Source organism: Callorhinus ursinus, unplaced genomic scaffold (genome assembly GCF_003265705.2).
Source record: "Callorhinus ursinus isolate GAN/ISIS: 27379988/994484 unplaced genomic scaffold, GSC_fseal_2.0 scaffold45, whole genome shotgun sequence".
In the NCBI taxonomy this organism is placed as follows: domain Eukaryota; kingdom Metazoa; phylum Chordata; class Mammalia; order Carnivora; family Otariidae; genus Callorhinus; species Callorhinus ursinus.
This window is the reverse complement of record NW_027397107.1, coordinates 8,948,226-8,972,787: the sequence shown is the minus strand read 5'-3', so window position 1 is coordinate 8,972,787 and position 24,562 is coordinate 8,948,226. Positions and strand designations below refer to the sequence as shown.

At 42.5% G+C, this 24,562-nt stretch overlaps 1 protein-coding gene and 1 pseudogene across 1 annotated transcript in view; both read left to right on the top strand.

The window, feature by feature from the left end:
• Positions 1 to 24,562, top strand: part of AGBL1 (AGBL carboxypeptidase 1) — a 784,924-nt gene that overhangs the window by 361,793 nt on the left and 398,569 nt on the right. The gene's annotated exons all lie outside the window — the stretch shown is intronic.
• On the top strand, positions 20,492 to 21,882 carry LOC112839874 (tubulin beta chain pseudogene; annotated as a pseudogene).

Here is a 24,562-nt window from a genome sequence, read left to right as displayed (position 1 = left end):
AGTTATATATTAAAAACTGTAAATGGGTGTTTGTTGAACATAGAGCTTTCCAGGGCACTCCCCATCGAGGCTGGGATTCAGAGCGTCTGGGATATCATTATTAACCTATTCAATAAATACCCTAGGAGATCCTTATCATCGAGAATTTTGAGATACTCTGCTGAGGGAAGGAAAATGTGGCCTAGCAGAATTAATTGGACTTTCTTGTGACTTTTCCTTGCACCTTCTTCTAGAATTCCTGAGTCTTTACTGCTAGTTCTGTAACATTGACATTTCAGCTCAGCACCGCCATCCCGGAGCCCCCAGAATCTTCTTGAGCTTTTGCCTGTCCACCACCCCTGCCTCTTGGGTCACAGCCCCTTGCTATTTCTGCTATTAACCCTGAGTTTATTTTTTGTCCGTTTGACCTCCTTGAGAGATTTGGCAGTTTTTAGTGCCCAAACCATTTCCAACCCAAGAGGTTAAAGAATGATAATGATCCTTTTCTCGTGTTTGTTTGGTTTTGTATAAGTATGCTAAGCAAATATATTTTAGGTCAATGGACCTCAACCTTGAATGGGCTCTCCTAGGGAGCTTTGCAAATCATACCCTCATTCCCACCATGATTCTGATGTGGGGCATGGCCTGGGTGTCGTGGTCATTAAAGGCTGTAGGTGCCTCTAATGTGCCCCCTGGTTGAGACCCATTGCTCTAGGATGTCCTTCAACCACTGAACTTGTCCATAGGGAAGTGGAGCTGGATTTGTAACAAACTTTGCTTCAACTGTAGAAACTGCCAAGCCATCTTTGAAGGGCTCGACCAAGGTAGCATATTATACCCGAACTCTCTTTTCGAGGAGAGAAGAAATTCCAACAAACCCCTTTTATGCCTAGCTACTATTTCCCCCAGCCCCCATCTGAGAAGAACATGTTAAAATATCTGGTATTTACATAGCACTTGTCTCCCTGGAGCGCACATACCATGGAGATTTTTTTTTTTAAGATCTCATTAATCCTCACAGATTTTTTTATTTAAGATTTCACAGGAGTATCACACCAATATATAAATGTTGGAAACACTATTTTAAAAATATGTATAAGTGCCATGATTTTCTAAGTTAATATTTACATCCCATAACTGTTCATGTATATATGTGTATATATGTATATAGAAAACACATAAAATAGTATAACATATATAAAACAAATGCCCCAATTGTGCTTGCATTTGTCAGTAGTTCTTTTCAAAGCCTTCTTTTACTCTTTAGTGCCCTGTTTTTTGCTTTCTTTTTCCCTTTGCAAAAATATTCATCTCTATTGCTGGAATCCCCATGGCTACACTTTTAGGCTGTTCACTCACTGTGTTTGCTGATTTCTCCTATGCTCATGTTGGGAGTTGTCCCCTCAGTCAGGCTGTGGGAGCATCTATTGCTTGAGATCTTCCCAAATAGTCCTCCTGCCCTACTCAGTCCATACAGATCTTTGCTGTCCGATATTGGTTCCCTTTAGTCCAGTTCCTTATAATCCTGAGTTGTTTCATCAGTTGAGCAATAAATAATGGTAACCCTAATTGCCAGCATCTCTTTCATTTTTTCCAAGATTCTATCTATCATCTATCTATCTATCATCTATCATCTATCTGTCATCTATCTATCTATCTATCTATCTATCTATCTATCTATCTATCATCTATCGAGCATGAGCAAGGGGAGGGGCAGAGGGAGAGGGAGAGAGAGAATCTTAAGCAGACGCCATGCTGAGCATAGTGCCCAATGTGGGGCTCAGTCTCATGACCTTGAGATCATGACCTGAGCCAAAATCAAGAGACAGATGCTTAACTGAGCCCCCCAGGCACCCCACCAGCATCTATTTCAAAAGGCCCAGTCATGGAGGAATTGGTAACATACACTTAAGGGGTCAGACAGATCTGGATTCAGATTCTAGCATTTTAAAGTATATGACCATTCTGTGCCTCTTCTCTTGGGTTGTTGCGAGGATTAACTGAGATAGTCATGTATTGTGTGGAGTGGAGTACATCCGTGTGGTACCTGATAAGCAATCAATAAAGTGATGTTCTTACCGACACTGCCAAACCTCCAAGTTTCATCCCCAGGTTTTACTCTTTTTTAAGATCTTTTCTGACTCCTGCAGGGAGACTCCTTGACTTATGTCCCTCTGGCCTCATTTCCACTCTTTATACTCCCCTTACAGACAGTCCTTCATTTCTTTTGGTAGCATTTCTCTGTCCCCTAGACTACAAACTCTTGAGGGAAGGAATGTGACTTAAATCATTGTATCCCTACTGCCAGGTACATAAGAATATCATGAAAGCATGAGGCCTGGCAGGCTAGGATGATTCACACTGAACCCTTGACTGGATGTGAGCTACTTCACTTGCTACATGGGAAGAAAGCACTAGATAAGGCGTTCAGGGCCTTCATGACCTTTTCCTAACTGGTCTTAAAGTGGACCTTTACATAAACTTTGCAGGGTCTGGTGTTCAGAATGGAAATGTAGAAATTCTGTTCATTGCAAAGTTTTGAAACGCTGAAGCTCAGATGACTGAGTTTATCCAGAGAATAAGCAGAAGAGTGTGGAGTTTCTCAGACTCCATGGACAGAATGTGCACCTCAGACACTTGGGTTCCCTTGCTTTGGTTCAGGTGAATTCCAGGGGCAGGTCACGGTCCCCACAAAGGGGCTTGAAATCCTCTGTAATGGGCACCACTACAGTTTGCTTGTTGTTACTCTTATGGGGAGATAATCAATTTCATATGTCTGATAAAGAGTCTCAAGTGATCTTATCATCAGCCCTTGCTGGCCCTTTAGGAGCAGAGCGTCCATTCTGATGGGATCTGAATTGGGCCTAATCTGTCACTCATAAGCTTCCTCTCCTTGTTTCTTCCGAATTGCAGCACTCATGTTTATGGCAGTTCCCTTCACCACCAAGGAATAATGAGCAAGGTTTGTGAATTCCTTAGCTAATATTTCGGTGATCATGGCATTAAAAGAGTGTTGTGCATAGTAGGTGTTAGAAAAGCATGGAGGATTTAGGAGAGACAGTCTTGAAACTGAATGGGAACAGACTGTTTTCCCACCTCCTCTCATTGAATTTCATTTGGCTAAATGAAGTGGGGAAGGCAGAGGGGATTGTGATTGATATTTTGTAACCATGTTTTCAGTAGTTGGTGAGGACAGCAGGTTACAGTAGTGGTAGCTTCTCCGTGTAAGTGGTTTCCTCTTCAAGGCTCCCCTCGCTTCCGTTTTTGAAGAGCGATGCATCTCAGAGCAGAATATGGAGGAGATTGGGGACCATTTCAAGGGTGATATAATGTGTTGAAGAGTAACCCCCCAAAAGAGCTACATATATCTGTGATTGTGACCCTGCAATTGTGACCTTGTTTGGAAAGAGAGTCTTTGCAGGTATAATTAAGTTCATGACCTCAGGATGACATATCATCCTTGATTATCTGAGTGGGCCCTAAATCTGATGACAAATGTCCTTATAAGAGACAGAAGAGAAGATACACAGAAATGAAGGCCGTGGGAAGATGGAGGCAGAGACTGCAGGGAGGAGCCGCAAGCCAATGTCTGGAATCACCAGAAGCAGGAAGAGGTGAGGAGTCTCCCCGAAAGCCTCCCCTAGAGCATAGCACTCTGCCCACACCTTGATATCGGACTTGTGACCTCCAGAACTGGGACAGAATGCATTTCCATTGTTTGAAGTCACCAGGTTTGTGATGCTTTGTTCTGGCGGCTACAGGAAATGAGTACAGGTAACTGCAATATATATCAGGGAGGCAGAGTGGCAAAGTTCATGGGTTTTGGTGAATAAAAACCTTGGTTGAGGTGTAGGTTCTCATACTACTTAGTAGCTTACATAGCCTTAGGCAAAACTATTCTCTCTGATATCTGATTGGTTGGTCCATTGGTAGGTTCATTCATTAATTCATCATGTACCCAGTAATTTATTCAGTAAATACATAATGACTTTCTTCTGTGCTTCTGTGCTAGGCATTGTGGGAAGTAGAGGCATTTCCTAACATTAAACAATTTTATATCTAGTGAAAAGAGACCAGCTATTATAGTGTTTGTTACATTTTCTTATATCTGATTGTAATATTCTAATCAAGAAAATGGTAATTGGAGAACGTTTAGAAAATATAGACAGGCGAAAATAAAGTAAAAATAGCCTATTATTCTAACCCCAAGGGATTAATCACAGTAAACATTTTAATAGATTTCCTTCCACCCATTTTTTAAAAAGATTTTATTTATTTCAGGGAGAAAGAGAGAGGGAATGTGTGCACGCAGGTGGGGGGAGGGGGAAGGCAGAGAGAGAAGCAGACTCCCCGCTGAGCAGAGAGTCCAACATGGGGCTGGATCCCAGGACTCTGGGATCATGACCGGAGCCAAAGGCAGACGCTTAACCGACTGAGCCTCCCAGGTGCCCTGCCTTCCACCCATTTTATATATAGTTGTACATTTATGCACATTTGAATAGTCTATCCTACTTTACCATCACATTGAGTATCTCACCATAAGGTGAAATATTACTTTAAAATATCATTACAATGGCTTTACAAAGTCCTTTGTAGAGAATACTGTTGCCTGATTGAGTAGCGTTTAGATTTCACCCAAATTTCTTATGTACACAAATATACATTTGTGCTCTGGGCATTTGCTCCAGGACCTGAAGAAGGGGTGCCTCCCACCTTGGAAGGTATCAGGGAAAAATTTGTGATGATGATAGTGAGGTTCACCTCACAAGGCCATTCCAAGTATCCAATGAGGTAATCCAGACAAAAGCTTCTTGTTTGGTGCTCAGGAGGATTTCTCTCTCTTTACCCTCACTCCCCACCCTCTGTCTCTCTCTCTCTCTCTCTCTCTGTCTCATCTGCTTTGATTTTCAGGAAATAAAAATTAAAGTTAAAAAAACCCACAAAACCCAAAATTGCTTGTAGTTTCACTTCTGTGAGATAACCATGGTTAATATTTTGATGTATAAATTTTCATCATTTTGTGTGTGTATAGTTTGCTTGCCATTTTTTTCCTTTTTTATTAAAAAAAGGATCATGAACCCACTTTGTGTTAATCTGTTCTTTTCCTCATATCAAAACTCTGCTGAGATGCCATTTTAAAGGCCTGTATTGTATTTTATCACAGGGATGGAAAGTAATTTATCTGCCGCTATGCTGTCATTAGAGTTTTAGTTACTTCTGTGAACTCCGTTGTTGTCAGTCTTTGCCCACACCGTTGATTATAAGCTCAGAATTAATTCCCATAATGGAATTGCTGGGTTAAGCCTCTTAACATTTTTCTTGCTTTTAATAAGTTGTACCAAATTTCCCTTGGAGAATTGTCCTGACTTGCAACTTTACTTGAAGTGTGTGAGTGCCCATGTTCAGAATGTCCGTTCTGAAGGCCGTAAAGAACAATACTAAGGCTAGAAATATTTACGTAATGGTGAGCAGTCTAGTTGGGTTAAAACCTAGAAAGAGTGTGAAGGGCTTTGAGCAATGTGCTAAGAATTTTGAACCTGGTTCTAGTGGCAAAAGTACTATTTAGGTGTTTTTGGTTTTGTTTTTCTTTTGTTTCTGCCATTAAATGCTGGTGACTGTTTCCAATGGGTAGGATTTATCAGTCCAAAGGGAGGCAGTATTATCAAAGGAGAGGAAGGAAAAAAAAAAGAGTGAAATATTAACAGATGAGGGACAGAGAAAAAACACAGAAAAAGTCATTCTATCCTGGTCTTTTGACATATGGGACTTTATTTTTTTTAGATTTTATTTATTTATTTGAGAGAGTGAGCACAAGTGGGGGGGAGGTGCAGAGGAAGAGGGAAAAGCAGACTCCCCACGAGCAGGGAGCCCGATGTAGGACTCGATCCCAGGATCCTGAGATCATGACCTGAGCCGAAGGCAGATGTTTAACCGGCTGAGTCACCCAGGAGTCCCTAACATACAGGACTTCTTGATGGTTTTGTGACAATAATGATAACCACCATTTATTGAGTAACTATTAAATGCTAGATGCTTTTTTAACCTTTTATTGAGCGTCCATAACAATTTGGGTTTTAAACCACATTTTATGGATAAGAAGGCACTGACTAGTCAGGTCATGTACCTTGTTCAAGATCATACAATTTGTGGGCGCCTGGGTGGCTTAGTTGGTTAAGCGACTGCCTTCGGCTCAGGTCATGATCCAGGAGTCCCAGGATCGAGTCCCACATCGGGCTCCCTGCTCGGCAGGGAGTCTGCTTCTCCCTCTGACCCTTCCTCCTCTCATGTGCTCTCTGTCCATTCTCACTCTCTCAAATAAATAAATAAAATCTTTAAAAAAAAATCTGTTGAGAAAAATTAAAAAAAAAAAAAGATCATACAATTTGTAAATTAAAGGGCTGGGAATAAAACATCAGTTGCTTCCAGATCCCGTGCTCTTACTGCTGCCCTACACTGGGCATATGGGACTTCATGAGCAGGACTTTTTTGGTTTTGTTATTAGCTTATATATCTGAGACCAAAGGCATAGTGGGCTTGGGTTGATATATGCAGTGAATGCCCAGCAGAGTTACCTGCCTTGCACATAATTTTCTGCAGATTCTCCCAGACCAACCAATATCTTAGAACTAGAGGGAACTTCAGTGATCATCTTGTTCAGCATCTCCTGTACTGTTCTCATTCACATCTAAGATGGATATTTTCTGCTTTGAAACTTTCCTGTATTACACTTGAAGGACTCACTTAATATGGTTGAGGAGTGGAATGAAAGAGAAAAAGTCATGTTTGCTTCTAGAGAGGTTAACCATTGATTAGAAAAAGTGATGTATAGATAGTGCTAGAGATAAGTCCAAGAGTCTGTTGTGTTGTTTTCAGCCTTATCCATCTTTCACAGCTTAGGAACTCTCGTGCTATGGAGAGAGAAGAAATATATTCCTGACCCATAACTGTGAGGAGTTAACCTACTTTGGTAATGTATTTATAATCCTTTTGAGCTCCTTGGAGGAAAGATGCAATATGAATATAAAATAATAACAGAATTAACCTTGAAGCATTTTCTGAATGTGCAGGTGTGGTTTGAGCCTTAATGAATTTGTGTTAGTAAAATATTCTGAGATCCCAGTTGAAGGGAGCTAGAGAACACAAATGGCTATTAATTATTATTATTGTCGACTCCTGCCCAGAGTCATGGAGATTGATGGTCTCTGCCATTTTTTATCCCCATGAGTGTAGCTACAGGTGCCAGTCCATTGTGCCATAAATGTCTAATCCCTTAGAAGGATTAACTCTACATTGGTTAAAAAAAAATAATGACTTCCCATAATCTATTCTGGATAAACTGCTCCATCCCCACCCCGTTCCATGTAGTGACTTTTCGTATCTCTAATGAGAATAAACTGCTCTAAAACCCTGTCCAGATTCTTTGTGTTTCACACTGGCTAACACTGCAAAGAAACCTCACAGATTTGTATATTTATGTAATATCAGAAGATGAAGAAGAGGGGATGTGGTTTTGCTTTATCTGTGGCATCTTTTGCCTACTTTGTGTCATACTGGCTAGCTTTTGCCACCCAGAACATCTGTCCCAGGTCTGTCTATGGTCAACCTCTACCAGGATTTTTCTCAATTACCATATTTTAAGTGGTGTTAACTACTCCAACAGAAGCTTCAGGAGCCAAGCCAAAATATGCTTCCTCGGTTTCACGCGTGTCCCAGGGAGGCAAGGGAGAAAGTTGGTGGTTGTTTAACTCTGCCCCCAGTCACTGTCTATTGTCATCGGATGAGAAACACAATGGAAAGATCTGGGCAGATGGAATGGTTCAAGTACATCTCAAACGTGATTACAGAAAAGTCTCATTGGCTTTTGAGATACAAACATTTAGCTGTTAAAATAAACAAACTTCTACATCCCTACAATTATTGCTTGCCAATGCAGATGCAGCTCAGATGAATCCCAGCTCATCTTGAATGCAGCGTTGATGTCTCCAAATGAAGCTTTTTGCTATTTTAGCCAGAGAGGGAGCTGCTGGTATTCAGCTGAATGATCTTGTGACAATGTCCTCCCTGTTTTCCAGTGAAGTTTTGAAGGACATTTTCAGTCAGGTTAATGAGGACCTGCTGATCCAGGCCTGAAATGGTTTGTTTACAACTCTCCACTTGCCTGTCCATGAAGAGCCATTCTCTTTTATCTGTCAGCCAATCGCAGCCCGCCCTTGTAACATCTGGCCTGAGCAGCTGCCAAGAGAGGAAGAACACTTTCTGGCCCCTCCAGCTAGTAGCAAGTGTGTGTCATTGAGAACCTGTAATTGCAAGAATGCACAGACCTGGGCAGAAACAGTGAGGAGGAGCTGAGATGGGACAAGGAAGAGGGGGAGGGGGCAGCCTTTGTGGGGCTTTGGAGGTTGTAAGAATCACACAGCCTAGGCCAGTGATTCCCTTTCATCTGTGCTTCTGTAGAGAGGTTCTTGTAACGTGTCCAATGACGCCCCCGCCACTTTTTAATTAAAGTAACAAACACACAAGAAAGAAAAGACAGGGGCGCCTGGGTGGCTCAGTCGTTAATCGTCTGCCTTCGGCTCAGGTCATGATCCCACGGTCCTCGGATCGAGCCCCGCATCGGGCTCCCTGCTCCGCATTCCGGAAGCCTGCTTCTCCCTCTCCCACTCCCCCTGCTTGTGTTCCCTCTCTCGCTGTGTCTCTCTCTGTCAAATAAATAGATAAAATCTTAAAAAAAAGAAAAAAAGACAGAAAGCAAAGTAAAGAAAGCAAACCAGAGAACTTAATATTTTCTCAAACTGAAAATGTGAGGGATCGTTTATGCATCTGGGAGGTGCTGTTTTGATTCTGTGACTAAGTCTGTCCTGAGCCCAAATTTATTCTTACGGAGGACGTGGCAGGCGATGATAGAAACCGGGTTGTTGCACTCCCCCAGCCCCCACCAGGCACACTGAAATGGTACTGCCTGAGCAGAAGCTTCATTTCAAAAGGACAGTCTAGTAGCCATTTTATTCCATATCTTCTCAAGAATTCCCAAGTTCTCCCCGCCTCTTGGGGTCTGTTTCCTCAACGACTGTGCTCCTTACCCAGCGTGGTTGCTCTGAGAACATTTTCAAAGCTCTGGGTGAAGCTAGGTAAGGAACACGCAAGGTGACTGAAAAGGTCTGAAACGTCTCCTAGATTTTTCCAGTTTGCCTCACCTTCTCTACACCCCTCACCTCACTTAGGAACCTCTGTCCTTGTGAGTTTCCACCTGCTATTGGCTTGTGATGCAGTAGAGCCACTAACATTGAACCTCAGTGATCTCTGAGAACCCCTCACAAAGAGAAGAGCAGAGCACACGGGAGGCCAAGTGCGAGGCAATGGGCAAAGTGGACTGGGCCAAGTTTTTGAGCAAGGTGTTGGCTGACATATTGAAGATCCTGTCAGACTTTTGCCTGGACCTGCTAACAGCATGCTCAGGACAAGCACAAGAAAACAGTATTGTTCTAGAAAACTGAGATTGCAGTTGAGCATTTCATGATACATTGCTTTTAATATGGTGGTTATAGGAGGTGTTAGGTCCAGTTATCCAACAAAGGTTTACTGAATGCCAGGGACTTGGATGGGGAACATAATGGGAGCAAGATAGAGAGAGTTTCCATGCAAACGAAAGTAAGTGTTCTGAGTCAAGAGTAATGATTTCTGATGGAAAGTAACTTCTCTCCTGGAAGGAGATACATGAACTGACATGAGAAGGATGACAAAGAGGCAGTGATGGTGCAGGTGCAGTCTAGTCCAATAGAATAGCATGTTCAAAGGCCCTGTGGTAGGAAGAGAATGTGGTATGTTTGAAGAACTAAAGAAGACAAGAGTGGCCCCCAAGAAGCAGGTGCCTTAGGTTGAGTTCCCTGGGGTAGCAGCCTCTGAGAGAGAGATCTGTGGGCAGAAAGTTTACTGGTGAGTGTGCTCAGGATCAACACCCAAGGAATGGGCAGAGGGCAGGATGAGCTACAAGGCAGTAGCAACAGAGGCCTCATTTGCTTCCTTAGATTGTTCTGCAGCTGAGATGCTCTTAAGAGCCTGAGGCTAAGAGGCCAAACCTTTCCATTCCCATATAGAAGATCTTGTAGGTTACCCCCAGGGAGGGGATGTGACCAAGACTAGGGCAGATTTGGGGTCTGAAAGAAGTAATTCTCAGAGAAAAACTCAGTTTCGAGCTATACAGGCTTTTGGGGGAAAGGTTTACTTCTCTGTGCATACTGGATCAAGGCACCTCTCTGCAATCCTCAGACTCTGTCTTTGGTGATCTTGTAAAACTACCTTGAATGGTTATTGAATTCTCTACTGTAAATGCAGAAGAAGAATTATTTTTGAATGGATGAATCTGTACCTGGAGTGAAAATTAAATACAGTTTAATATGTATCAAGAGTTGGCAAATGGTGGCCCCCGGGCTAAATCTGACCTGCTCCCTGTGTCTTCAAGTCACTCCTTTCATAAAATCTTTCCTAACTCACCCCACTTCCTCTGTCTCCCACTGAGGTAAAAGTCGTTCTTCCCTACTTGCGCTTTGTTAATCACATCATCGTACTTGTTGTCACATTTTATTATGATCATGTATAAGTTTGCCTTGTTGGCAGGGTAGTGAGATATTGTCCATTCAGCTCTTGAACCTGAGCACTTAGCACAGTCCATTTCCCACAGAAGGCATAAGTTTGCTGCATGAATGAAAGAGATAAATGGAGTAAATATACTTGGTACGGGGGGAAGAACCTGAGGAGAGCTGTGAGAATACCATTTAACATTATTCAGAGTCTTATTATAACTTTGTTTTCTCAACATTATTCCTATCAGTAAGACATTGGTCAATGCAATTACTATCCATGTATCTTTGGGATTCAAATGCTCTTTCTCCCTCCTTATGTCTCCCTGCTTGTAGAGACCTGGATCTCAACTACGCCTGTCTCTCTTTACCCTAGTCCTGTCAATGCTTTTATTCACCTTGGATCTCTGCATGCTGGTTCCTGGTGACCATTGACAATATCTTTACCTAGTGGCCTAGTTCCCAGCTGGAGTCTTAAATGACAGTCCTCCCTGAATAGCTTTCCATATTCTTGTCTTTGCATAGCCTGCTAGAAGTTTATCTTCATGCCATAGGACTCAAATGATACTGCTCACCCCTTCCATGGAATTGGCCAGGATCAGTAGTCATCCAGTGCTCTCTGGTTTTGACTACTCTGCTAGCCCTTGGGCCTGCTAGCTCTGCCTTGCTCTGATCTGCAGTCTTCCCTGACCTTCTAGAACTGGCACCAGAAGGCATTCTGTAATCAGAAATGAGAGAATGGAGAGGTCACGTTGCTAGGGGATGGCTACCTGGTACAACGTTTTTCCAGACACAAGTTCAGCCTGCCTGAAATCTTCTCCCTTGCTATTGCAGCTCTTTGCTTGAAAAAGGAGTTTTCTTCCTTCAAAGGCAGATTCTTCCCAGCCCTGTGACAGCTGAAGTGAAGCCCCAACACTGGGTGCTGACCGTGCAGTTGACTAGAAAGTACCAGTGAACAGCACGATGGCGGACACCATAATTAACAGTGATGTGGCATTCTAGGCTCATCGCAAACATTTTGTACCACGCTGGATCAATGCAGAATATGCATCTCATAAAGATACTTCTTAGAAACCCAGGTGTCTTTAGCGATGAAATGAGCTAAAAATTTGTAAAGAAAATGCCCCCTGGTTTTTTAAAATGGCTCCAACGCAAGGGGAGCTGAAGGCTTAGTTGGCAAGGAAACATAGTGTCAGATAGCAAGGCTAATGGGTAGCCCCTCGATCTCAGCTATAAAGGACCCAACTGCAGGATTAATATTTTTCCTACAGTTGTCCAAGGACTCATCTAACAACACTGCCCTCCAATGTTGAACGCTGTGTTTATTCCTTCTCTAAGCAGCCAAACTTACTAATCTGGAATCAAGTCTCTGACTGGGTGACCCCTGGGAAGTGGCAAAAGCCAGAAGCCAGCCTGATGGCATGGTACCTGTTGGACTTGTCTTTGCATAGCCTGCTGGAAGTTTATCTTCTCTCTCCTTGAGAGAACGCTGGTTTGCAGGGAACGGCTGTTTCATTAAAGAGTTCTCAGAAGTGTCTGGATGGGTTTCAAATCCCCTCCTTTGCCTTCCTCCACGTGAGTGGGGTTCACCTGGTTGAAGCAAAGGATGAGAACATGAAACATCTTTAACTAATCCTGAGCTTTTTTGTTCCCTCCCCAATTTGGTTTCCGGTCATATTGGCCCACAGTTTTAGTTGTGGTGTTTCAGCTAAACAACAGCTGGGACTTGACAGTCAGCCAGCTGCAGCCTGCTAGAGCAAACACTTGAGCTCCTAAATGTATAAAAATGATAAAATGACTAGACATATAGGTTGCTAATTGCAGCCAGGATTCTGCAGCTGGGAAGTCACCAGAAGATTTATATTCTGTGTTGTAATCCAGCAATCATGCGCTCCACCCCAACTGAAAAGCACTTCCCTTTCCCCCACCCCCAAGATTGCTGCCAAGACGCAAAGTCCATTTCCAGCCTGCAAATGATGTTCACTTCTTATTAAGGAGCTGACCCAGCTCTAGGCTTGTAAATCCAGCCAAAGATTGAGCCAGGGAGATGGATCAGTTGAAGTTCAACGGGGACATGATGATAAGGTAATGTCAGAAATAAGACTCTGATGTGGGCCTCAGGTGAGATATGTGGGGGTCACAAAGGCAGCCCCCCAGTCCAGCCGCCCACAACACCATCCACAAGATGTAGAGCAGAGCCTCTTCTTTCCTCTCTGCAACCTTCCCACCCTCCTCTGCCCTCCCCTCCTTCCCTCCTCTCTTTTCCCGTTCCTCTTATCTCTAGATGCGCACCCTCCTTCCTTCACATGACTGGACAACTCATCATCCTTCTCTGCTGGGCCTGTTCCAACAATGCGGAGACGTTCATCTTACTTGAACGTCTCTCCCAAGCATTGAGAGGGCTTTCTTCTTCCTTTGTAGCAGAAATTTCCGTGACGTCAAATATTCATCCTTCCGTCTCTCTATATAGAGTTAATCTTCCAAGCATTTGTTCTTGATCTGGGGGGAAAGACATGACCAAACTTTTGTAGTAAGTTTTCTTCCGCTTGAAATTTGGCTTGCAAGACTGTCATTTCACAGTGGATTTAAAAAGCTGAGCTCTTTCTTTGTTCTCTCATTTCCTGGAGTACTGATCTTCAGCCTGTTGGACTAACTAGCCTTAATAGCAGAAGGACTGGCAGGGCAGGGGGAAGGGGATGTATGACAAAGGACATCAAGAAAGGACAATACCTCTGGGATAGTGGGGAGCCTTATCTGGCTATGTCATTGGGCCTGTGGCACTACACTGCCCTGGTTTTTTGCTCTTTTGTGCTAGAACAAAAATCCTTAATGGAAAGGAACTTTTTTTCTTTTTTTTTTTTTTTTTGTTCTTCAGGGTTGAGCCCAGAACCTGACATCTGACATACACTTAAAAATAATGCTTATCAGTGAACAGTGAATGAATGAACTCTAGTCAAATCTGGTTGGATCTGTTTGTGCTGATGGTAATGCCCTACATTTGTAAGATTTTCCAAAATGTTTCCACATATATCATTTTACTTGATGTGACTATTAGTGAGTTGTCACTTTTTTCCTACACTTTCATGAATGAGCCAGAAAGCATAAAAATAAGCAAGTACTTTGAAGCAGAGAATTTAACCAGAAGGAACAATGGCATAGATGATCTAGATAAATCACATACCTGGCCTGTTGTGGTTTAGATCAGAGTCAGCAAATCATAGCCTGTGAGCCAAATCTGGCCTGCAAGTCATTTTTATAAATAAAGTTTTATCAGAACACAGCTATGCTCATTCATTCCATAATGTCTGTGGCTGTTTTCTCACTACAGTGGCAGAGTTGCATAGTTGTGAGTGATGGTCAGGCCCACAAGGCCCAAGATATTTACTGTTTGGTCCTGGACGGAAAAGATGTGTTGACCTCTGGTCTAGATTTTACTAACAGCAGGTGCACGTGTCACGTTTAAGGATGTCAAGGAAAGGGGCGCCTGGGTGGCTCAGTTGGTTAAGCGACTGCCTTCGGCTCAGGTCACGATCCTGGAGTCCCGGGATTGAGTCCCACATCGGGCTCCCTGCTCAGCAGGGAGTCTGCTTCTCCCTCTGACCCTCTTCCCTCTCATGCTCTCTATCTCTCATTCTCTCTCTCTCAACTAAATAAATAAAATCTTTAAAAAAAAAAAAAGGATGTCAAGGAGGGTAGGGAAATCCTATCTGCCTTTGGAGCTCCTCTTGATTGTTGGGTGTGTTTTCTTTTTCTTTCTTTTCTTATTTTATAACAAAGATTTTATTTATTTATTTTTGCGGGAGAGAGAGCATGCATGAGCTGGAGCTTGAGCAGTGGGGGGGGAGGGGCAGAGGGAGACGCAGACTCCCTGCTGAGCAAGGAGTCTGAGGCAGGAGTGGATCCTGGGACTCTGGGATCATGACCTGAGCCAAAGGCAGACGCTTAACCTACTGAGCCACCCAGGTGCCCTGGGTGGTATTTTTAGATCGATGATCTACATAATATACTTAAAGAAAGTTTAGGGAGTAAGCATGGGGAAAATAAACAAAAAAAACAACAAAAACAAGGGCTTTTTACTACAGTTTGTTGTGGTATCTCAAAAGGCTCAGCGTGAGGCACTCCTAAGGGCCCATTGTTGCACAAGGCACCTGTGACATTGCGCAGCCTCCATTCTTATCTCAGACTTTCTGTTATCTTTACACTTGAGAAGTCACTCCTGATGCAGTAATTAGGTCTGGGTGCTTTTCATCATCTGTGGAGTGGGTGCAGACTGCCTTTGCTCTGAGAACTTAATTTTTTTCCCCGAAGGATTCCTGAGTAGAGTGAACATATGGGATCTCTCACACCTGTAGGCATTTTAGCAATTTCCTGTGATGAATCCATTTGTAACCCTCTGCTCGGTTATACCAACGGGTTCCTCTTCTTTTCTTTTATTATTATTTTTTTCTTGCAGCCTCTGAAAGATTTTGCCTTTCGCAGGGCCAGGAAGTCATGAGATATCATGAGATATCTGGTTAGCTGCGGGGAACATTTTGCATTTGGATGACTTTGTAACTTGGATAATTTGGGGTGGATTTTTCTACGGCCAATCCTTTTTATTTATCTGCATGAGATCACCAGCATTCAAGAAGTCCAATTCCAGGCTTTGCAGTTTGCCTCTTTATCTTGGTGACTGTCATTTAGCCTTACTGGTTTTATCAGTGGGGTATGGATAAGGAAACTGATTGCAAACTAGTTGAGTGACTTCAAGATTAGATTGAAATCCTGCAAGTAAAAAGAATATTGAAACATCCTGTTTCGTGGAGGCATCTGCTGTGTTAAAAGAGCATAGACTTTGGGATAAGAGGATCTGGGTTCAAGCCACATCTCCATCACTTACGAGCTCCAGGTCTGTGGTGGAATTGCTCTGTAAGTTCTCTGAGCCTCAGTCCCCTCTTCTGTGAGATGTGGATGATCACAGTGTCGTCACCCTCACTGAAGTCAACTCCATTCTGTTCATTTTGACAGAATTCTCTTGAGCATATACTTTCTCTAGGCTCTTTGTCTGGCACTGTGGTTATATAAGAATATAATTTTTTTTCTCCTTCAGAGTTCACACTGTGCTGAGGAGTCGGAGACACAGAAAGATGGTTTCTTTATGACTTGGTGCAGATTCTGTGGAATATGATCCAGGTTGTGTAGGGATACAGGAGAAGGGTAGTTTGCTCAGTCTGAGTGTCCAGGGAAACTTCCTCTGAGACATGATACCTGAACAGTGACTGGATTAGAGTCATCAAGCTGAGAAGAGGAGTATTTGGGGAGGAAAGAGCTTGAGGGGAGGACACTGAGAGGTGTTTGGAGGACACATGGAAGACGACAGACTGGCAGAATGTGAGCGGCAAGGGAGCGTGAGAAACCCAGGGTGACTTGGACACGCCAAGGGACAATGGCATCATTTATAGAGCAGGATAATCTTTTGTCAGGGGGAGTCTCACGGCCCCCGGAGAAACAGAAAAGAGTGCGTTGAGCCCGCCCACCTTAATTGTGGAAGTTTTAAAGTCTCTTGATATCTCCAAGACTTTGTAAGGCTTAAGTTCTCATGATCTCCTGAGCGTGTACACTTTTCTTCTGTAATGCTGTGGGTTTCTACACAATATTTATCCACATGCGAAACTGTTCACTTCACTTTTTGCTGCACATCACTCAGAGAAACATTCCTGAACATTGTAGACTCAATCCAAGGGCTTGTTGTTAGATGGTGGTCACCATGGGTACCAGGAAAGAAAGCTTTCCAGTTCATTTCCTTTACAGGCCTGTGCTCAAAACCCCTTGGCCTTTGTCTCCTCCTGCATTTGGCCTCCTAGGAACCCTTGACTTCCCTTTTCACTCCTTCGTTCCCACTCTGTTGTTTTCTCCTCCTCTTCCCTCTTTCTCTGGAGCCACAAACCACTCCCCAAACCTTCCCACTCTCAGGCAGAGTGGTTGCTCCTTATTCTCAGAACCTTTGGTGTTCACTGGCATCCCGGCTCTTGTGACCTTGAGACAGGAGGTGAGTGGGGGAAGCATCACCTTTTACTCTGTTTATGAAGTTTTTCCTTCGGAAGTTAGCTCAGGTTCTGGGATAGTACTCGTCTCTGGGACATCAAGTTTACTCTCTGGTTTTACTTCTCTGAGGAGATGCTTCTTAGAAGCAGTAGTTTTGTAGGTCATCTTGTCCTTTCCCTAATGTTCGTATGTAAAGAAAGGTGACTGTTGAGTAGTATTCTCTCCTCTTCACTGGCTGTTCCCATGTTGATTTTATAGGTTCTGCAGAATAATGTCTCAGTTTTGGGCCGAGGAGCTCAGTTTGTCCTAGTGGGCTGTCCTAGAGAGGATGAGACTGTGGGTCTCGTACTCAGGCTAGGTAGTCACACAATTAAAAACTCCCAGTTCCATTGCTACAGGCTGCGCCTTCATTCTGCTAGCTGCCCCAAAGGTCTATGCTATTGATCACAGAGTTAAACAGGTACGAATGACCCTGAAAAATCTATCACCGCCCTGGGAATGTAAGCCTACTCTTACATCAGCACATTCATTGGCCATGAAAATCTTAATTTAGCTAGCACTAGGGTTTTTGCCTGATTTTTATGACTGGGATATAATAGGGCCAGGAGCCTTTGGCTTGTGACAAAAACTCATGAAAACTAGCTTACGTCAAAAAGAGAATCAATGCTCATTTATCAGAAAAATACAAGGGGATAATGGACTTCCTCTCCTGTCTGCATTCCTCCCTTCAAACCTGCCCTCTCTTTCCTGGCTAGGTTTCCCAGATAATAGAAAAGATGATCACCAGAAGTTTCAACTATTCATAGCCTTTCAGTACGCATGGCTTCTAGATAGGGTTTCTCTTCCTTGACAATTTTAGCAACAGTCCCCCGGGGGGGGGGGGGGGCTTTGATTGGCACAGTTTGAGTCATGTGCATATCCAAGAGCCATTGAGTGGGTGTGAAGGCATGTGGCACTCTGATTGGCCAGATCTGGGTCATGTGTTCAATCCTGGACCTCAATATGAAATGAGCCCCTTCTGAAGCGTTGGGATTGAGGATAAAGAATACTGATGCACCCAACACATGCCGAGTTTATGCCGAGTTTATGCCTCCTATCCCAGTGAAGAGGTTACAGTCCTGGTAGAGCGGGGTCCGGTCCTCACACCTTACTCAGCTCTGTCAACTCTTAGGCAACTTAGAGGGATCTTAGTCAACTTAGTCAACTCTTGGGGATCCTGATCCCATACCCAAGCGGTTGATTGGGATCCAGTAGTGAGACTGTTTACAATTACTATAGTGCCATAACAACCTGAGGGTGCACATCAACACTGCACGGTTGCTGCCATTGTATCTCACTGTCCTCATATATATGGAAAGAAGGTAGTTCTAAATAGAAGTATTAGCACACATATATAGTCTTTTATACACATATATAGTCTTTATATATACTATATTTTATAAAAGTATATATACACATATATAGTCTTTTACTTGGGAGCACTGATCTTTGAAAAATAAATCTCAATAATTCCCACTTCATAACAGGTATACCAGGAGCCATTAGACTCATGTATTTGTTTTGTTCATAAAATAATTCACACATACTGTAATGCAGAGAATAATGTGAAGAATGTGCTTAAAACTAATGCTAATACTTGACAAATTGTAATGCTTTTACATATTTGCTTCTGGTTTATTTTTAAACAAAGAAATATTGAAGGTAAGGGTCGAAGCCTCCTTATATCCATTCAAAATCCAATTTCCATCCTTTCCTCTCCAAGATTACGAATACACTGAGCTGGTGTTTGTCACTCATATCTCTCTTATCTGTCCATCTCTCTATCTGCTTCTGCTTTTGCATTTTCTCTCTGCTTTTTTTGGTCAATTTTTCTATGCCTGTATATGACTAACTTACAATGTTTTCATAGAAAATGTTAATTTAAGTTCTCCATTAATTAAAAGTAAGCACACATACACACCACCACCCCCCCAGAAAAACACCCTAAAATTAACAACAAGAACAACAAAATCCTCATATGTAACTTTTTCCCAGGTTAATCTACCAGCTTTTGTGAGATGTTTGTTAAGAAAAAAGAAAAGAAACAAAAAACTCCCACTATGATTGTGATCTTGTCGATTTCTCCTTGTAATTATTTTTGCTTTTGTGTTTTGAAGTGATGTTGCTAGGGGTATACATAGTCATGGTTTTCTGAGAGTTTCTTAGTGCATTGTTCCTTTGAGGGTTATATTTTGTCTCCCTTTATTCTGATTAATGATTTTGCTGTGAATATTTTTTCCATGTCGTAGTAATTGTTAGAGGTTTGTTTATTACTCAGTTTTCTCTATCTTATTTTGTGTTTGCTGATCATCTCTCTTTTCCTATTTTATTATTTTTTATTCTTTTTTTGTGTGTATTCCATTCATCTTCTTTCTTTGGATTTACACCATGTTTTTCCTCTTTGATCCTTGATTTGAAGAAATTCATTTTATGATATTTATCATTTACAATATAAATTTGATAAGCATTATTTTCTTATGTTGCTACCTATTTTGTAATTGCCATGGATTGACTAAATTCTGTCTTTAGGCATCTGATGGTGGTAGAGGTGGCTATTATTATTAAAATAGTTGTTCTTATAAACTTTGAGGTAATGCTTGATTTCTAATTCGGTCCCATTGTGATCAGGGAACCTGGACTTTATGGGAATAGTTCTTTAATATTTATTGAATCTTCTTCATGCCATATATGGTACCTGACAAATTTTTATGAATGTCTAATATATGGTATAAAGATGGACATATTCTTTGTTGGGAGCAGAATTATTTAAGATCAAGCTTTTCGATTACAGTAGTTAAATTTTTATATTATTTTTTGTTTTATGTTTTTTTCTATTTGATTTATCAGTTTCTAAAGGAAGTTTATTAAAAATATCCCAATATTATTTGGCCTTGGAACTATTTCATCTTGTCTCATGTTTTTGTCTTTAATTTAATTTCCCCCCAATACTAGTACGGCTACGTCAGATAGAAATATATCTAATGAATCTTTTTTTTCCCCCCAAAGATGTGTTTTCAACCTCTATCTGGTAATTTAAGTATTCGTCTTCTAAATATTATGTAGCCGGTTTGTTTTTAGAAAATCCAATAAATAGTACCATCTTTTAAAAGATTACTTAATTTTATGTTTACTGTAAGTGCTGACCTATTTGGATTAATTTCTTTCATCGTATTTTGTGCTATTTATTTAACATAATTTTTTCTTTGCTTATTTTTTTTAACCCCACCATTTCTACCTCTGTTGGCTTATAGATTTTTAAAAATTCCTTTGTTTTTCCCTTCTGCCAGATTGGAAGTTACTAATTATTTTTTTATTATTTTTAAAAAATTTTCCTTAATGAAAAAAATATTGAAGTGTAATATACATATAGAAAATTGCACACAAAAAAAGTGAATTTGTCACAAACTGAACATTCACGTAACTCACATACAAGAAATAAAACATTGTCGGGGTTCCTGGGTGGATCAGTTGATGAAGCTTCGGACTCTTGATTTCAGCTCAGTTCATGATCTCGGGGTCCTGGGTGGAGCCTCAGGTGGGGTTGTGACCTCAGAGTGGAGTCTGCTTGAGATTCTCTCTCTCCCTCTGCCCCTCCCCCCAAAAATAAATAAATAAACTCTTAAAAAAAAGAAATAAAACATTGCCGATATTTCAGAAGCACAAAGCATTAGTGCATTTTAAAGATAAATCTTTAAAGTTAATTAAGTTCCACTCTCAGAAACTTCCTGCTCCTATGTTCAAACCTTCTGCCTCTGGGACACGTCCCATCCTTCCAGCTTGTGACTAGCAGCATAGAAAAAAACAATTACCTATCATCTTCTAGCCCTGTACACACCGTGAGATGAACAAAAAAATTAAAATAAATTTTAACCATGAAAGAAGTCTTGCTTATCCAGGATGGTCAGTGCAGCAACAGATCAGTGCCAAGTTCTGGGAGGTAATCAGTGATGCACATGGGATCGACCCCCCTGGAACCTACCTATAGTGACCTGCAGCTGGACCACATCTCCGTGTATTATGATGAAGATACAGGTGGCAGACATGTTCCTCAGGCTGCCTTGGTGGATCTAGAACCCGGGGCTGTGGACTCTGTTCATTCAGGTCCTTTTGGCCAGATGTGAAGACCAGACAACCTGGTTTTTGGTAAGTCTGGGGCAGGCCATGGGCCGCTCTGTAGAGTGGCCAAGCTGGTTGCCTCGGTCCTGGACGTGTGGAAGGAGGCAGACAGCCCTGACTGCCTGCAGGGCTTCCAGTGGAGCCGCTTGCTGGGTGGGGGCACAGGCTCCAGAGCAGGCACTGTGTTCATCAGCAAGACCACATCATGAACACCTTCAGGTGGTACCCTCACCCAGTGTCCCACACTGTGGCTGAGCCCTACGACACCACTCTCTTTGTTCATCAGATGGTAGAAAACACAGATGAGACTCACTGCATGGATAACTGGGCCCTTTAGGACTTTGGCTTCCACACCCTTAAACTGACCACACCCCACTGCAGGGACCTGAACCACCTGGTCTCAGCCACCATGTGCAGCATCACCACCTGCCTCCATTTCCTGGTCAGCTCAGCGCTGGCTTCCGCAAGCCAGCATTCAAGTTGGTGCCCTTCCTGCATCTCCACTTCTTTGTACCTGGCTTTGCCCCTCTGACCAACCATGGAAGCCAGTGGTGTGGGGCCCTCACTGTGCCCAAACTCACCCGGCAGGTCTTTGATGCCAAGAACATGATGCCTGCCAGTTCATGGCCATGTTCTGGCACAAGGTCATCTGAGGGCATGGACCAGATGGAGTTCACTGAAGCTGAGAGCAGCAGGAATGACCTTGTACCAGCAGTACCAGGATGCCACCACAGAAGCAGAGGAGGCCTGAGGCAGAGCACCATCACCTCAGGCTTCTCAGCTCCCCGGCCTTCTTCCTCAACTGCCCCTTTCCTGTTCCTCAGAATTTGCATTTCCCTCCTCTATATTGTTTTGTTTTTGTTTTTGTTTCCCTTTTTTGGAGTGGAGGGTCCTAGGACAGTGCGTGGCACATAATAGGCACTCGATAAATATTTATTTTTGTTAAATGTCTCCTCTCTGCCACTCTGAGAAACCTAGATTTCTGCCCTTCTGGGTGACCCTGTATTTCCTTTTGGTGCCCCCTTCTTCCATCTGTCCATTTGATATTTCCATTGGTTTTTTTAAGATAAGTCTCCAGGAAGCTGGGTCTCATCGGATCCCCTTTAGAACCATGCACTGCAAACCCAGTAGACGGCCACCATCCTAAGCCCATGTGGTAGCCCAGGGGAAAGGAAACCAAGCTACCTCATAGCAGGTAGTGGTACCTATAAGGAAGGGGTAGGGTTTTCCATTCTAGAGCAGTTTTGGGGATGGGAATCCAGGCTATTGAAGTCCTAATTTCCAGGTGTTTCCCTGTTCCTCTCTCAGCTTCAGGGGAGGTGTTAACAGTATTATCTCCATTTTTAGTCTCCTTCCAAGCTCTGTTCCAAGCTGTTTCCTTTGCAGGGGTCTGCCCCCACTCTGTCAAGTACCATCCTTCCCTGTCCTACTTTACCTCCTTCACATGTTGGGTTCCATCTTTTTCCCCTGGTCAGAGACGGGGGCCAAGAGGGAGAAGAGAGACTGGTCTTGTTCCCAAAACCCCCAGAAAGTCCCATCCCCCCCTTTTCTTAACAAAAGCCCAGCCCTGCTGTGTATATATGGAAAGGTGTGTACTGCCACCTGAATATTGGAGTTATTCCTCCAGAGAGGGGACAAGGAGACCCTTCGTCTTTTGGCAATATCTTATCTCTTCCTTTTGCTATTCCCTTCCTCTCCCCACCCTTGGTTTTGTCCAATCCTACCCTTCAAATTTCTATTTTATGTTGAACTAGCTTTTTTTTTTTCCATATTGAAATGATGACATTGCCCCAAGAGCCAAAAATACATGAGAATTGACAAATAAAATAAAGTTAATTAAGTTCCGTAAATTAGCTAAAGTTATACGGTATCTCTGTACTTTCCCATATGAGATGAGGACTTGAACAAACCTAACTAGTCATTAAACACTGTTTCTCACCTTCTTTAATGTTGTTTTTAACTTTAATTTCACTTAATTGAAGCAAAGAAAGTCAATTATTTTATATTCTGCAGTTACCTAAATTTACCCAGTTGCGTCTCACTTCCTCTCTGTGTGCTGTTTTTGCTTCTTCCTAAAGTACATCCTGTAGTAGTTTTTTCAGTACTGATTTATGAGAAGGAAACTCTAAACTTCATTTCATGTCTGAAAATATCTTTTTTTTTAAATTTTTTATTGTTATGTTAATCACCATATATTACATCATTTGTTTTGGTGTACTGTTCCATGATTTATTGTTTGTTCATAACACCCAGTGCTCCATGCAGAATGTGCCCTCCTTAATACCCATCACCAGGCTAACCCATCCTCCCAGCCCCCTCCCCTCTAGAACCCTCAGTTTGTTTTTCAGAGTCCATCATCTCTCCTGGTTCGTCTCCCCCTCTGACATACTCCCCTTCATTCTTCTCTCCTGCTATCTTCTTCTTTTTCTTTTTTCTTAAAATATATTGCGTTATTTGTTTCAGAAGTACAGATCTGTGATTCAACAGTCTTGCACAATTCACAGCGCTCACCGTAGCATATACCCTCCCCAATGTCTGTCACCCAGCCACCCCATCCCTCCCACCCCCAACCACTCCAGTAACACTCAGTTTGTTCCTGAGATTAAGAATTCCTCATATCAGTGAGGTCATATGATACATGTCTTTCTCTGATTGACTTATTTCACTAAGCATAACACCCTCCAGTTCCATCCACGTCATTGCAAATGGCAAGATCTCATTCCTTTTGATGGCTGCATAATATTCCATTGTGTATATATACCACTTCTTCTTTATCCATTCATCTGTCGATGGACATCTGGGCTCTTTCCACAGTTTGGCTATTGTGGACATTGCTGCTATAAACATCGGGGTGCACGTACCCCTTCGGGTCCCTACATTTGTATCTTTGGGGTAAATACCCAGTAGTGCAATTGCTGGATCGAATGGTAGCTCTAATTTCAACTGTTTGAGGAACCTCCATACTGTTTTCCCGAGTGGTTGTGCCAGCTTGCATTCCCACCAATAGTGTAGGAGGGTTCCCCTTTCTCCACATCCCCGCCAACATCTGTCGTTCCCTGACTTGTTAATTTTAGCCATTCTGACGGGTGTGAGGTGGTATCTCATGGAGGTTTTGATTTGGATTTCCCTGATGCCGAGCGATGTTGAGCACTTTTTCATGTGCCTGTTGGCCATTTGGATGTCTTCTCTGGAAAAATGTCTGTTCATGTCTTCTGCCCATTTCTTGATTGGATTATTTGTTCTTTGGGTGTTCAGTTGGATAAGTTCTTTATAGATTTTGGATACTAGCCCTTTATCTGATATGTCATTTGCAAATATTTTCTCCCATTCTGTCGGTTGTCTTTTGGTTTTGTGGACTGTTTCTTTTGCTGTGCAAAAGCTTTTTATCTTGATGAAATCCCAATAGTTCATTTTTGCCCTGGCTTCCCGTGCCTTTGGCGATGTTTCTAGGAAGAAGTTGCTGCGGCTAAGGTCGAAAAGGTTGCTACCTGTGTTCTCCTTTAGGATTTGGATGGACTCCTGTCTCACGTTTAGGTCTTTCAACCATTTGGAGTCTATTTTTGTGTGTGGTGTAAGGAAATGGTCCAGTTTCATTCTTCTGCATGTGGTTGTCCAATTTTCCCAACACCATTTGTTGAAGAGACTGTCTTTTTGCCACTGGACATTCTTTCCTGTTTTGTCGAAGATGAGTTGACCATAGAGTTGAGGGTCCATTTCTGGGCTCTCGATTCTGTTCCATTGATCTATGTGTCTGTTTTTGTGCCAGTACCATACTGTCTTGATGATGACAGCTTTGTAATAGAGCTGGAAGTCCGGAATTGTGATGC